Below are 16320 nucleotides of genomic sequence, written 5' to 3'. Positions count from 1 at the left end.
CCCTGGTCACCAACCCATAATAGGCAAAGCCATGGTGGTGGAAGTTGCTCCCCCAGATAACTCACCCATGATTGGGGCATTTTGCGAAGTGCAACTTCACCTAGTTTTTACACGCTTGACTGGACTAACACTTGTTCTGTGACCACAAGGTTCCTTTTAATAGCAGTACTGAATTCACACACAATCACACAGTCCTAGGCACCTCCTCATCGGTGGCTATGAGGGCTGCCACTTCCCTAAATCTACAGGTGGCTTCTTTTTAGCTGTCAACCATTTATTGCACGAGAAGACCCTGGGAAGAATTAAATTGCTGCTTCACTTGCTCCAGGAGTGCCATTTTTTCACCATAATGCTGTGGGTGAGATTGACATGGCCTCAGAGATGGTATGAGGGCATGACAGGCCTCTTGGCATCATTCTGAAAGGCTGCATTGCAAGAAGCATGCTGAAATGCTGTGGCCTTCCCTTTGTGGGGAATGGGGAATGGCCAATGATAACTTCCAAGCTGTAGGAACAGAAATATCACTTTATTAAAGCCCTAATATTAGTTACTGTTAGCACAGAATGTGGGCCAAAGTAACGCCAGTTAACAGGTTCCAAGGTCACTCTTTCACATGGTTTAGTTTACTCGTACAAAAATAGCCATAAGGGCTGTTGCAGAGGTACCAAACCACAGTTCACTCCCAGCGGTGTTCAGTAAGGCCATGCTGTTTACTCTGGCAATGAATAATGTGAAGACAATATGGTGCACAGTAACTGACTCAGGAGTGATCACTTTCTGGCATAAACCCCAAAGACACTGTAGACTTAATTGTAAGAAAAAAAATGCTTGTTGCAAATAATTTGATAAGTCACATAATTCTTCTCAGGAAAATCATGCTGCACAGAAAACTGATGAGCTTTCATTCACCTGACTGTATAAAAAATACATCGCATAAAAAAGAGAAACATGAATTATGAATGGCTTAGGCTCTCACAGGAAAAAAGAGATACATGTATGGGAAATTAAGAGTTTGACTATGCTTCTCTGTAGCGTTTCTATTGAGATGAAGTACGTTGGTTAGCGTATGACTAATTCTCTCATTCTTTTGGTAGGAAAAAAACAAGTGTAGAAATTGTATACCTTATTGCCATACAGTATGTCTGTGATCGTGACTTCTAAAGCTGGAAGAAAATAGAAAAGAAACCTTTCTTAATCATTGCTTGGTGTTAATACAAAGGCACCAGAAGGAGCAGATGAAACAAACCATTTAAGTTAATATACACTTGTCAAGCAAGAAGCAGCATGATGGCATGACTCCAGTCTCTCAGAGGAAGGAAATTTTTATGTTCAGTGAAAGCTGATATCTCAGTAAAACCGCCGAGCACAAAAATAGGAAATGAAGTTAAGAAATGCAAAGCTCTTCCATTCCTCTCATCTTTTCTCCCTACACTAATAAATTGTTATGTTTAATGTTGTGGGAGTATACAGAGGAGAAAGCAAGCCATAGCTTGTCAGCAGAGCTTGGCAAAACTAGAAATAAGTTTTCTTTTATTGTCAACATACAATGACAGTTTTCACAGTACTATTACAGGTGTCAGCTCCTTATAAATACTTCTGTCCTATCATAGGTAAGCGATACTTAGGGGACAGAAATGAATTGAATGAAAACCTATCCCTTGCTAGATGAACAAACAGTCAATGGAGTGCCAGCAATGTCATGTAGCAGATTCTAGATGACATGCAAGTCACGGTTCATTTCAATCTCTCAAATTTAAAGGACTATGTACTCTGTGTACCAATCTTTATGTTGTTACCTCATTAGGCAAAAATCAAACCAGGGCTCAATCCACTTCCAACAGACTAGTCTAACTTGGTAATTCCTTACTTCATACCTTCATTAATTCACAAATTCATTAACTCACAAATGCACCAACTCACAAATTCACTCTCTCATTCAGTGTACGTGTTGCTCTCACTTTAGCCTAATGCCACTGCTCCAACCACACATCAGGCTTTAGCATGAGCCGTGTGTTAGGTCAAAACCTGTGCAGGTGTCAAACGAACACCCACACTCCACCACTCCATACCAGCCAAAAGTCTAGTAAATCCCATGCCTCAGTGAGTGGGGGTACTATTACTCTTCTTGCCCCACTGAAGGTCAGGGCTGGGGAAAGCTTTGAGCACTTTCATGGAAGTCTAGTGTTACAGTTCGTTATCAAGTACCATACTTTCAACATGGTCATGTTAGCAATAAATCTAGATATATAAACATACTAATAGAAAACAAATAAAACACAGAACAACACAATGATCATAAGATGCAATATGCCAGTTGCAGACGGTGCATAACCCACAAAAATGTCATACCAACGATGTCTAGTAGTTTGTTCAGTTCCTGTCGCAATCTTGACAATCTGGTCAGTATCATACCTGATCGCAATAGTCATCTATTTCTGATAAGCAATAAATAGCAGATACCTGAGGACACATTACTCATACAAGGGTCTTGCATTACTAAATGTTCAAGGCAGTACTGTTCATGGTCTCTTCATTTCACATCCATGAGTACTGATTAGGTTACCTTTGTTATCCATGCATTTGCTCCCTTGGCAGCCATATTCTGTTAGTTACAATAACGGGGAGTGGGGCGTATTAGTAAATATGTTCTTCTTTACTTTCCCTATTACGGTGCAGTAATAAATAGATCCACTCAACAGACTACTTTTGCTTGCCACCCCTAAGCTTTGATAAAATGGAGTTTACAATACTGGCACCAATCAAATAACTGGGTCCCTAACATAGCAAGATTCCCACTACAGATCCAACCGGCTTGTTGTTCATATTGATTTATAATAAAGGTTTGCATGATAACACAAGCAATGGCACTGCTGGTATTAGAAACAAAGTTGTGAACACCAGCATACATTTCCTTGAAAATCTTCTGGAGTTTTTTCAAGGGTTTAGGCTAATAGTCAAGGTATCGGTAGCTGCACCCTTTCCATTTATTGTATCTATGGTCTGACCAGTTATAGCTTGTTTGCTTGCTGGTCCTAGCCTAGACACTTTATTACTATCAGTGTATATGGCCTGTGTGCCATTTCTAAAAGCTAATACTATGGCATAGAGCTCTGCTAACTGAGCAAAACCTTCTGTTCACTCAGTTACTACAGGTTCTTTGGCTACAAATACAGCAGTAGCCGTTCTTTGCCATTTACATTGTATTTTGTGAGCACTCCTGTCAGTAAACAAGATACTGTCCGGTTGACAGGTGTTGAATTCAGGGGCATCCTGGATAGAAAAGCAAAGAGGCTCCACATATTCAATGGACATTCCTACACGCTCCACAACGTCAGTAACTTTATTCTTAGTTAAGCCACGTACAGTTTCATGATGATAGATAGACAGTACTCACCTTTGTACAGTGAGCTTACACGCTACACCTAAAGGTACTGGTTTACTGGGCAAGCATAGGTTTAAGAACAGGTATTAGTAATGGAATTTTATGCACCTTCCCTGGGTCAAGGGTTCAGTCACTGCCAGTCCTTTGTAAGCTGCTACCAGCATCTCTTTCAAAGTTGGATGATTGTGCTCGTCACTCTGCCAGACATACATATATACTGCACAACAGTGACCTCCTGTGGTAATTTTGATGTTTCCAGTTCTTTAGATAATACACCATGAACAATGGTCGGACTGTTTAAAACACAGAGTAAATTTATGAAGTTAAGTCCCTGCCAGGTGGAAGTAAACGGCTCCCTATCTGCATCTGGTACATATCATAGAATCATAGAATCTCAGGTTGGAAGGGACCTCAAGGATCATCTGGTCCAAACTTTCTTGGCAAAAGCATGGTCAAGACAAGATGGCCCAGGACCCTGCACAGCCAAATCTTAAAAGTGTCCATGTTGAGGAATCCACTGCTTCCCTGGGGACATTATTCCAATGGCTGATTGTTCTTATTATGAAAAATTTTCCTCTTGTGTCCAATCGGAATCTCCTCAGGAGTAACTTGTATCCATTATCCCTAGTCTTTTGTATGTGACTTCTTGTAAAAAGAGAGTCTCATCCTCTTTGTAGCCGCTCTTTAAATACCGGCACATGGTGATTAGGTATCCTCTAAGCCTTGTTTTCTTAAGGCTGAAAAAATCCAGTTCTTTCAGCCATTCCTCATACGGCCGACTGCCCAGGCCTTTGAACATCTTTGTGGTCCTTCTCTGGACCCTCTCCATCCTGTCCACATCTTTTGTGTACAGTGAGGACCAAAACTGAACACAGCATTCCAAGCTTGGCCTGAAAAGTGCTGAGTAGAGTGGGATAATGACTTCTTTGTCTCTGCTGGTGATGCCCTTGTTGATGCAACCCATCATCCTGTCGGCTTGCTTTGCCAGAGCAGCACACTGTTCACTAGTATCAAGCTTGTTGTCCACCAGGACCCCAGGTCCCTTTCTACAGAGCTGCTTCCCAGCCAGGTAGATCCCAGCCTGTGCTGCACTCCTGGGTTATGTTTTCCCAGGTGCAAGACCTTACACTTGTCCTTGTTGAACTTCATAAGGTTCTTGCTAGCCCACTCTTCCAGCCTATCCATGTCTTCCTAAAGGATGGCTTTCCCTTCCAAAGGGTCCGCTTCCCCACTCAGTTTGGTATCATCAGCAAACTTCATCAAAGTACACTTGATCCCATCATCCAGATCACTTATGAGGATATTAAACAGTTTTGGGCCCAATATCGATCACTGAGGGACCTCACTTGTGACAGGTTGCTACTTTGAAAAGGAGCTATGGAATGCCTGGGAAGTGGCTCTTGCCACTGAAAAGAAGCGTTAGAAGAGGAAGCTTAATCATTAAAGAGTAGATGGGGGAGCAGTTAGAAGCCTAGAGAGATTTTGTCTAGAGATAGACAAAAGCCTAACTCAAAACTAAAGTCAAGGTAAAAAAGGGGGAAGGAAAGGCAATGAGAAAAGACTTGAAGGCTGTTAGCAAGTCTCTCACTCTCTTTTAAATGTTGTCCTTCTTTTCTTGGTATTAAAAGAGACAGGCTGGCATAAAGTGCAGGTATCAAAACATTCCCTAGTGCTCCAAACAACTAACAAGTGACAAAAGACAGCAAGGAAACACATCAGAATTTGGTTTTAGAGGGCTGCTTGTTACTTTGCTGGGCAAATTCAGCATTACAAGCTGACTCTTGTTATCCAAACTGAGTAAAAGAGGTACCCTTAGAGGTTAAAATGTTTTTGCACTAGTCCCTACGGGCCCCCTTTGGGATTTCTCTCCATGATTGCATCACGCACCTCTTTTCTGAACAGCTTCTTAGTCAGATGGGACTGAAAAATGTTTTCAATACATTCAGTCTCACCTAAATACTGGAGGCAGTTTGCTGCTGCAGTATCGTCACATAGTCAAACAAATAAACTGACCATTGCTTAGAAATTTGCCCACGGTGTTTTGGAATACATCTCTAACTTCAATATACAAGATGCATGGTGAGAAAACTAAAATCAAGATTGTTTGGTAGAAATTCAGAAATTTGTTCTGAGTTTGCACTAGTTACTCATCTCAGCAAGGGTGAAAGGCTTCTTTTCCTAAAATGGACAACATCTCCACTTGCATTCAGGTAGACGGGAGGTACTGATGTTCAAGTACCTCAGAGCCTTTCCATGTAGACTCCAGAGACCTATAGTAAACAAGGCAACCAAGATTACAGAGGATAGTTGTTGCTCACCAGCCTGGGCTGCAGCACCAAGGACACTGTTGCATCTTCCGCAGCCAGGAGGAAATGGCCTGCCTCTTGTAGTCAGGGTCAGTACCTTGAGTTGATTAGTAATTAGTTCATTATCTCAACTCAGTCCAGCTGGATAATAATGATTGGTTGCCATAGATAGTAAAAAAAAAAAAACAAACATAAGGCTTAAGCAGCTAAAATGATAGGGTGAATTTACTTTGTCTTGGATAAATCTTCTGTTCAAAGACTGCTAGTGCAGTGTCTTTGAGGAGACTCTTGCATTTTAAACTAAAACTCCTTTTTCAGAACAGGCTTCTGTTTCCTCCTCCTCCTCCTCCTCCTTTTTTCCTCCCCCAAGATCACGAAACAAGAATTCTGTTAACTGAGAGCAGTGAATTGCATGGGCAGCAAAGCCCAAGAAGAGAGAAACTAACCACTGGCTTTCCTTCACAAATATACGCACCAGATACTGTGACTGGAAACTGCATTTCTGGTTCCTATGCTACACCTGCAGCACTTAAGACAAGCACGGTTTTCTTCTCACTTGCTAACTGCAATATAAAAACTAGAGCATAACCTGCCAGCCAGAAAAGGAGCAGACATTCCCAGGGAGAGGGGAGTAACCTGAGGATCACACAACACTGAGGGTGGAGATCATCCATCTGCCATGTTTAAGGAGCTTCCACCAGAGCTTGGGCTATCATGCCATTTGAGATTCCCATCACAGTCCATCATGAGCTCTGGCTTCCTGCAGACCTCGGACCACAGTACTTCAAGCAACTGAAATGAATGTTATTCAGAGAGCAACTGCTCTGAAACCAGAACAGCGTTTCAGGCTGGATTCCAAATGCCAGGTCCTGGGGAAAGCTGAAACAGCAGGTTCATGTGGACCCACACAGCCCAGAGAAACCCACAGCTCCACAGCTTGACTCAGTCCTGGCTTGCAGATCTTCCTGGAGAACCTGTGACCAGATCTGCAGCAGCAGGTCTAAATATTGAAGATTACTGAGCTATGGTTCATATATGCAAGGAGAAGACATGAAAGGACAAAGCTCAATTAGAGCTGAAACTGGCCAGTGTTGTGTCAGAAAACAAGAAGGGCTTTTTAAAGTACATTAATAGCAAGAGGAAGTCTAAAGAAAACATTGGACTGATACTTGTTGAAGATGATCATCTGACTAATGGGGATGAAGAAAAAGCAGAGGCATTCAATGCTTTTTTTGCCTCAGTCTTTAATAATACTAATAGACCTTGGCCTGCCTGGTCCTCTGAGTCAGAGGATCATGAATATGGGAACAGTGACTTTCCATTTGTGGACATTGAAATTTAAGGGACCACCTGTATCAGCTGAATGTTCACAACTCCATGGGGCCTGATGGCATTCATCCCAGAGTACTGAAGGAGGTAGCGGATGTTGTGGCAGGACCCCTCTCGAATATCTACCAAAGGTCTTCGGAGTCTGCAGAGGTCCCCGCTGGAAGCCAGCCAATGTTACTCCAACCTACAAAAAGGGCATGAGCAAAGACCCAGTCTAGAAAAACAGGACTACAGACCTGTTAGTCTAACCTCAGTTCCTGGAAAAATTATGGAGAAGATTATACTGGGTACTATTGAAAGGCATTTAAAGAATAATGCAATCATCCAGCACAGTCAACAGGGGTTCACAAAGGGAAAGTCCTGCTTAACCAGTCAGGTATCCTTCTACGATAAAGACATCCACCCAGTGGAGGAGTGGTGGTGGATATATTTTTTTCTGGATTTTAGTAAGGTTGTTTGATACTCTCCTTCACAGCATCCTTCTGGACAAGTCATCCAGTTGTGGGATGAGCGAGTTCACAGTGCCCTGGGTGGAGAACTGGCTGAAGGGCAGAGCTCAAAGGGTTGTAGTGAACGGGTTACATCTGGCTGGTGATCAGTCACCAACTGTGTTCCTTAGGGTTCAATTCTAGGATCAGTTCTGTTCAACATATTTATCAATGATCTGGATGTAGAAGTTGAATGCATCATTTGCAAGTTTGCTGATGATACCAAACTGGGAAGTGCTGTTGACTCACTTGAGGGACAAGAGGCCTTGCAGAGGGATCTAGGTAGACTGGAGCACTGGGGAATGATTAATGAGAAATTTAACAAGTCCAAATGCAGGATTCTGCCTCTGGGACAGAGTAACACTGGGCAAAGTACAATTTGAGAGAGGAGTGGCTGGAGAGTAGCTCTGCAGAAAGGGATCTGGAGGTCCTGGTTGGCAGCAGGCTCAATGTGAGACACCAGTGTGCCCTGGCAGCCAAGAGGGAAAATTGCATCCTGGAGTCCATCAAATGCAGCATAACCAGCCAATCAAAAGATGTGATGATCCTGCTGTATTTAGCATTGGTGCAGCCTCATCTTGATCATCATGTGCAGTTCTGAGACCCACAATTTAAGGAGGATGTGAAGGTCCTTGATTGTGTCCAGAGGAGGCCAACAAAGCTGGTGGAAGGGCTGGAAGGCATGTCCTGTGAGGAGCTGCTAAGCAGTTTGGTTTTGTTTTGTTTGAGAAAGAAGGCTGAGGGGTGACCTCCTTGCTCTCTACAGCTTCCTGAGGAGGGGAAGTGGAGGGGGAGCTGATCTCTTCTCCCTGCTATCCAGTGACCAGATGTGTGGGAATTGTTCAAACTGCGCCAGGGGAGGTTGAGACTGGACATTAGGAAGCATTTCTTTACTGAGAGGGTGGGGTGGTCCAACCCTGGAACAGGCTTCCTAGAGAGGTGGTCGATGCCCCAAGCCTGTCATTGTTTTAGAGGCGTTTGGGCAACATCCTTAATAACATGCTTTAACTTGGTCAGCCCTGAGTTGGTCAGGCAGTTGAACTAGATGATCACTGTAGGTTCCTTCCAACTGAAAGACTCTTTTCTATTCTATTCTAAATGCCAGTTTTGTCAAGCTGGACAGGAAGCGCTTTGGGACTGGTTTGTTTGTACAATGCCATGGCACCTGATGATTTGAGGGCATAATCATGCATCAGGACTTGGTTTTCTTCCAGCTTCTCCAAGACTTGATTTATCATCCCTTTAACAGCCTGGGAAGAAATACAAAGTAGAGTGCCTGTTAGAAGGAAAAGAAACTAGGCAAGCAGCTTTCCTGCAAGGCCAACCAAGGTGAACTGGGACAAGGATGTAAGGAATTGCCTGGAAATCTCCCAAGTTTGCTCTACTCTGATTGACTGGTATCAGAATGGAGGGGCTGTTCGCTCCAGTGCTCCAAATGCTGAAGCTGCAGGAACGGGCTTTTCCTGTAGAGACACCCCATGCCAGGCAATATAGACAGACAAGCCTTCTGGGCATGAGATAGGACTGGAGTAAAAATGGACTGCTGAGACCATTCTTTCTTTCTGGTCCTCCCTTGAAGAGGACCCGAGATCTGCTTGGGGAGGAAGGTACGACCGGGAAGGTAATTCCCGCTCTCTCTTCCCCCATAAGGAAGTGTGGGACAACAGGAAAAGGAAATGTGGCAATGCATAGCCTTTGTTCCAGCAGCACCAGCCTTTTTGCTAGTGTTCTGTGTTTATCTGGTGGGGTTTTGAAAGCAGGGGAGGGACTACAGGGATAGCCCCTGTAAGGAGCTGCTAGAGGCCTCCCTGGGTCTAAGTCAGTTCTGGTTTTGGACAGGTTGCACCTGCCTCTGGCCAAGGCTGAACCAGTCAGTGCCTCTGTGAATATTTAAGAAGGGGACAAAGAAACCTGTGCCATGCGGAACCTGCAGTGAAGAGGGAGGGGGGCAAGGAACTGGATAGGTGGCAGCCCCAGTGGCACGGCTTGAAGAGCTCTGAAGTGCCCCGCTCCTGTGTCACCCACTGGGCAGAGTGTGTCCTGCTGGGACAGCTGAGGTTTGTTGGGCTGGTTGGGCCTGGCACGGCTGTAACAGAGAGAGAGGAGTGAAATCTGAGAGAAACAACGCCGCAGATGCCAAGGTCAGTGAAGATGGAGTGGGAGGAGGTGCCAGAGCTGAGATTCCCCTGCAGCCCCTGGTGAGACGGCAGCGGCCCCCCTGCAGCCTGTGGAAATTAACGGTGGAGCAGAGACCCACTCGCAGCTCTTGAAGAACCCCACACTGGAGCAGATGCCTGAGGAGGTTGTAGAGAATGGTCTCTATAGGAAGGCCCCCACCAGCCCCTGCTGTTGGAGACTGACAACAAAACAGAGATGCATCTGAAGTCCATGAAGGACCCCACGCCAGAGCGGGTGGCTGCACCCAAATGAGCCATGACTCTGTGGGAAAAGCCTGCACTGGAACGGTCTGATGGGTAAGGATTGCATCCTGTGGGAAGGACTCACGTTGGAGAAGTCGGTGAACTGTTTCCCATGAGGTGGGCCTCCAATGGAGCAGGGAAAGAGTGTAAGGAGTCCTCCCCCTTTAAGAAAGGAGCAGCAGAAACAATGTGTGACAAACTGACCTGCAACCCCCCCCATTCTCTGTCCCCCTGTGCCGCTGTGGGAGGAGGTAGAGCCAGGAAGAAGGGACAGGTGAGAGGAAAATGTTTTTAAGATCTGGCTTTGTTTTGCATTATCTTCTCTGAGTGAACTGTTAACAAATTGAATTGATTTGTCCCCAAGCTGAGTCTATTTTGCCGGGGGGCCATGGCTGGTGGGTGATCCTTCCCTGTTCTTATCTCGACCCTCAGGCCTTTTGTTACATTTTTCTCCTCTCCACCTCACCGAGGGGAGGAGTGAGTGAGCGACCTCCTGGTGGCTTAGCGGCCGGCTGGGCTAAACCACGACAACGACGGCTGGATGCATCTGGGCAACTGCCTGGGACTCCCTCCGTGAGATCCAAAATGGACTTGTCCCTCATTTCAAAGAGACAAAAGCTTTTCTAGGCCTAGTCTTGCTGCTCATGAAGAGGCTGAAGAGACTGCTGCTGCCTTTCACCATCTCCAAACCCAGCTGTCAGGCTGCCCTCATGTTCTTTCCCAGTCCACCTCCCACTCACTCCAGCTGAAGAGGTGGAAGATACGCCTGGGGAAAGCAGAGGAGGGTTTTGCACACGCACTCATTCAGGTCTTGGGCCTTCCATGGCTGTCTCTCTGTATCCGCTGAGGCGCCGGGCACCAGACATCCTGCTTGCTTGGGAGGGAGCCAAAACCTCTGTGATCTCCATTCCCTCGAGACTGAGGGTGACAAAGGCGCAGGGACAACCCTCATCTTATGCCCTGCTGTGTCTGACGTGAGGCCAGCGGCAGGACAATGGCTTTCAGAAAATTGTCAGCATGGCCACGTTACTACACATTACGGAACACCAGCAGCCTTTTTTTTCTGTAAATCAAGACTAAAAAAAGGAAACTGACAGAAACAAGAGAAAGATGCATTTAAAGACTCATTGAGGAAAGGAAGGGCCATTTTCATGACAGCCTGCAGCATGGCCACTGGGCACAGGGCCTCACACCCCAAAGCCCTGTCCCTGTGTGTTACGGAACACCAGCTGTTGCTGACTTTTTCTGTAAATCAAGACCAAAAAAGTGGCAACTGACAGAGAAGAAACTCATTTACAAGTGTTACGTGAAGACAAGGATCTTGCCTGTACCTGTTTGGGTGGTTAACCTCCTGGCTCCCAGACATAGCTCTAGGACCGTGAATCAGAAGCATTTTGGTGGTTGTATTTGCCGTCTTATTTTACTGTGGAATTACAGATGCGTTTGCAGTGTTGTATTGCTACACGCGCACCGCGTACTACTAAAATAGTGGGAAACATAACGTGGCCCAGACAGTCAAACGAAAAGGAGTCGGGAGCAGCGCGGTTGGGGCGGGTGAGCGGCGGCACCGCGGGCGCCTCACAGCTGGCAGCTCACAGCTGGCGGCTCACAGCTGGCAGGCGGCTCACAGCTGGCAGGCGTCCCTCGTCGGGCGGGGGGAGGTAGCGAGGGCTTGTTTGGGGCGGGGGCGTCCCGGTGAGGCTCCCGCCTCTCCCCGAGCCAGGTGCCGGCTGTGAGGAGCGGGAGCCGCCCGGACCTTGCTCGGCGGCGCTGCCCGCGGCGAGCTGAGCGCTGCGCTCAGCCTCCTGCGGAGGGAGGGGCGTTCGCCGGGTTATCCCGTTCTGTCTCCGGCTTGAGCCTGCGTCCGGCCTGAGGTTTGCTTTCGTCTGCCGTCGGGAGGGGACTCGGGCGTGCTCCGAGGCGGGCGCCTGCCGCAGGCTCCCGGGAGCCGCTCCGTCGCGGCAGCCTTTCCTGCAGCGCCGGCCCCCACGCGTGTTCCGGCAGCGCCGTGATGCAGCCGCCTGTATCCTGCTCTGTGGGTAAGCCAAGGAGCTGTCGGTCGCTGCGTCCGCCTCGCTGGTTCCTTTCTCTGGCTTCTCTACCCCGTGGTGGTCGTGCTGGCGTTCTGCTGGTGCTGCTCAGTGCTGCCGTGCAAGAAGAGGTGCCAGCTCGTTATAGAAATAGTTGAAACTCGGCACTAGCAGCTTAAACATTAATCGCTAGAGTAGACAGAGCCTATAGACCACGGTACACGAACTGTAACAGCCGTGTTACATCACGGGTAACAGCGCCGTAAGGTGCAGCCTTTGAGGGACTTGCACAGCAACTGCTTCCCATTTGTTTACCCCTCGGCCATTTACCTAGGATTGCTGATCCATTTTAGAGCAAATTTCGATATTCCCTCCCCGCCCCCCCCCCCCCCCCCCCCCCCCCATTTATAAGCCGTTGGATGCAGTAGAGATCCAAGACAGTAGCAACTCAGTGAATTAAAAAGGACACCATTTGGAGTAATTAGGTCGAGCAGTTTCTGATGGAGCAATTAGTGAAGTGAAAAAAACCCAGAGTGTAATGTTTCTTTACCCCTGATACCAAGAAGAGTAAGTGCTTTGTGTTGTGTTTTGTTCTGGAGCTGAGTTTCAGCATAGCTAATGTTTGTGTTTACCAAGGAGCTCCCTAATAGGATGCCTGCCTGAAGATAGTTTACTCACACCTGTGAAACAGCATTTGCTGCACTTGGAGTCACTTTGGTAAGTGTCCTGTTCACCTTTGATGGCATGGCATAATTCCTTAGACTGTTTTTTTTTTTTTTCTTTCCTTGTCTGCCATTTCATTTTCCCATTAATGAAGATTTATTTATATTTTCTTTTTACTCACTAGAAGTTAAGAAAGGAATCTATTGGGAGGTTGGGTGTTTGGTGTTGTGTTTGTTGTTTTTTTTTTTTTATTGTTTGGGGATTGGGATTGGTTGTTCTATAGAAAAAGACCTGTAAATGAACAGGTGCTGTCCTTGGTTTTGTTAATAGGTGAGGAGGAAAGGAAACCAAATGCTGAAGTGTTTCCTGCTGTCTTCTATGCCTTCTTGGTGTCCTTGGATATAGTATTCTGCATGAGGATGCATGATCCTCTGTATTAGAACACTTTACATGAAAGCTTGAATGCTGTTTCAAAACTGAAACCAAGGTGTTCCCTTGCTGCATCTGATCCTCTAGAAGTTCTGTGTACTACATCCCCCAGAATAACCAAGCCTGGTCTTCTGTCTCCAAGCTGAAATGTAGCAAATCACTCAAGTTTTGGGTGGGCTTGATTTGTTAGTTGCCTGTAAAAAGGATGCTAGCAGTTAACTTTTACCATAAATAGTTCCTTTTCTGTTATCGCAGGACGGTAATACCACATGCCACTGAAACGATCAGAGAAGTCAGTAACCTCAAAGAGCACACTTCCTCCAACATCCCAGATTCCAGGTCTCGGTGACCTTGTAGAAGCCCCCCATGAAGTGCCATCTGGGTGCCGCAGGAAGTGGATCAAAGAGACCGATTCGGCTTACGTCAGGCTGGCAAAGCAAGGAGGCCATCCTGGTGAGCGCCTGTCTCACTTGTTTCTTTTTCCTTTGTTTTCTTTGGCTTTCCTTGAGTGTGGTGGTAGAAAGTGCTCGTAGATACCACAGAAGAATCCTCTGGAGTTTTGAAATTAACTTACACAAAAAATGAGCAATTGAAAATGTGACATAAGAGCTCACCTCGTCAAGACACCCTTGCAGTCTATTGTGTATAGGCACCTTTCAGCAAAACGTGTAGTTCTGCACTGTGTCTGATCTAAGCAGATGATAATGGTTTAGCTGCATTTGAGTGAGGTCTCTATGATTTATACTTGGGCTGTTTAAGTAGTGGTCTGGTGAAAATAGTGTCACAAAAAATCAGCGTCAGAAAACTTGATAAAGGTTTATAAACTGTTTGTTGTGACGATATTCAGTTTGTTACAGTGCTGTACCTACTCTGTTCTTGTACCAAGGTGATCAGTGGTTTTGTTAGTTCCTTTTCAAAGAAGGAAGCTTGAGGAACTTGAGCAAATGCCTTGCATGCATGCTTAGAGCAGGGTAACAAATCCAGAAATATGAACTGACAGACCAGTAGAAACACGTTTTTCTTTTCTAAATGCTTTGACTAGTTCCAAGTGGAACACAATGCTGCAAGGTTCTGACTGTTTGTTTTACCAAGGGAGACAAAAGCTCCTTACTGAATAAAGCAAGTGTTTCTTCCTGATAAAAAAGCAACCTGAAAACAAAGGTGATGCTTTTGCAACCACATAAGGAGTCAGAAAAGTGATGGCTTGTGTCTTTTTCTCTCAAGACCTACTGACTCACTGCACTCCTGTGACAATGAAGTCCTCTCCAGTAGCATATGCTGTGCCTGACTGGTACTCGCACTGCTCCAATCCCTCAGCGACCGATGAGCCACGGTAAGTCTGCTGAGACCCCGCATTGCTTCTTGAGTTCCCTCTTCACCTGTTGGTGTTTCAGAAGACTTTTGTACTATCCCTTGTATAAGCAAGTGTTAAATCTTTGTCTGCAGGAACTATGTTTCCTCTCTACCAGATGATATGATTCACCAAGAGTTTAAGGCTGATGACCATCATGGGAATAGTTATGAGACAAGAAGAGGGCCTTTTGATTTTGATATGAAAAGTGTTTGGCAGCGGGATGCTGAGGACAAAGAAAACACAGAGAAAAAGAAGGTGTGATGGAGTGGCACTCTGTGATGATGCTTTGTTTGTAGAATTTGGGAAGACAGTTCTAGCTGAGCCTATGGGTTCTTATAGAAGGGAAGCTATAGTCCTCCCAAGTTTCTGTATTCCAGAAGCAACTGCAGCTAGAGAATGAGAAGAAAGCTGTGTTTCTCTTAAGTGCTGCAGGTATAGTATATGCACCAGAAATACAATTTCCAGTCACATGATGTGTTGCATATACTTAAGAGTGAATGAAAGCCAGTAGTTAGTTTCTATCTTCTCATGCTGTACTTCCACTTCAATTCTCTCTTGGTGAACAGATTTCTTGTTTAGCGATCTTGGGGGAATAATAAAGAAGAAGGAGGAAGGAACAGAAGATTGTTCCGAAAAAGGGGTTTGTTTTAGTTTAAAATGCAAGAGAATCCCCAAAGATACTGCCCTAGCTGTCTTTGAACAGAAGACTTATTCAAGGCAAAATAAGTACAGTGCAAGTTATGCCCAGAACAAACTTTTCAGTGATGTGATGATCTTGGCGTTCTATCCTAGAAACTTTGCTCCCATCCTCTCTGCCCCGCCCATTTTACATGCTGAAGCCTTATGTTTTTTTAATATCCTCTGTGATCTTGGCTGCCTCATTTACCATACGTCTTTGGAAAGGCATTTGATGTACTTGAACACCAGTACCTCCCTTCTTGAACAGGGGGCAGATGTTGGACATTTTAGGAAAAAAAGTCCTTAGCCTTTGCTCAGATGAGTAAGTAGTGCAAATTCGGAATGATGGCTTGTGTAAATGGGAACACCTCATTTCTGAATAGGCTTGGAAGTGTTTACTTCATCTGTGGAAACAGGCAAACAAGCAATGTATGCTTAAACTATAATTTGCCTGATGCTTGTAGCTGAAGCATTTTCTCAATCAGAGAATTAAGGCACTGAAAATAGAAACTTAGCCTGCCACAGAGCCTCTTAAAGGATCGAACCAGGAGGGAGAGGAAGTGCTGTCCCTCACTCTCTTACTTAAGAACCAATTATCTTCAGTGCTCTAAGAGTCAAATTTAACTGTGGTAATAGTAAGTGTGATTCAAGTCCATGTGGTGACTGGTCAAGTGAGATTGTGGTCCATTTCTGTTTGTGTCGAGTTTGATCAAGACCCAGTTTCATTTAGTCATGTGAATGAAAGTTCCCATGTGTTTGTTTTTTTTCTCACCAAATACAAAGTGAATATATGTGTCCCAGTTTTAGCTGGGACAGTTAGCTCTTCTTTTTAGCAGCTAGAAGAGCTCCGTGTTTTGGTTTTACTCAGAGGCTCGCTCTGAGAAGAATGCTGATAGCAAGTTGATGTTTGTGGTTGGAAGTGAAACTCCAAGGACTTTTCAGTGTGCCGGAGTGCAGAAGCACGGCGGGATAAGGGGGGACCATAGTTGGGACAAGGGGGACACGATTCCCCTTGTGATTTGTGGTGGAACTTAAGATTGAGGGCCAAACTGGCCAATTAGTATTCCATATCATGCAGCATCATGCCCAGTATAAAGGTGAGGGACAGCCGGACAGAAGGGCTTTTGTGCTTTGGCTCTTTTGCTGTTTTTGCTCTTTTGTGCTTGCTGCGCTTTTGCTCTATTGTTTTTCTCTCTCTCCCAGTACTCCCGCTCTCGGAGTACTATCTCTCTCTCTCTCTC

Source organism: Tauraco erythrolophus, chromosome Z, assembly GCF_009769465.1.
Source record: "Tauraco erythrolophus isolate bTauEry1 chromosome Z, bTauEry1.pri, whole genome shotgun sequence".
NCBI classification, from domain to species: domain Eukaryota; kingdom Metazoa; phylum Chordata; class Aves; order Musophagiformes; family Musophagidae; genus Tauraco; species Tauraco erythrolophus.
Note: the sequence above shows the minus strand (reverse complement) of the source record.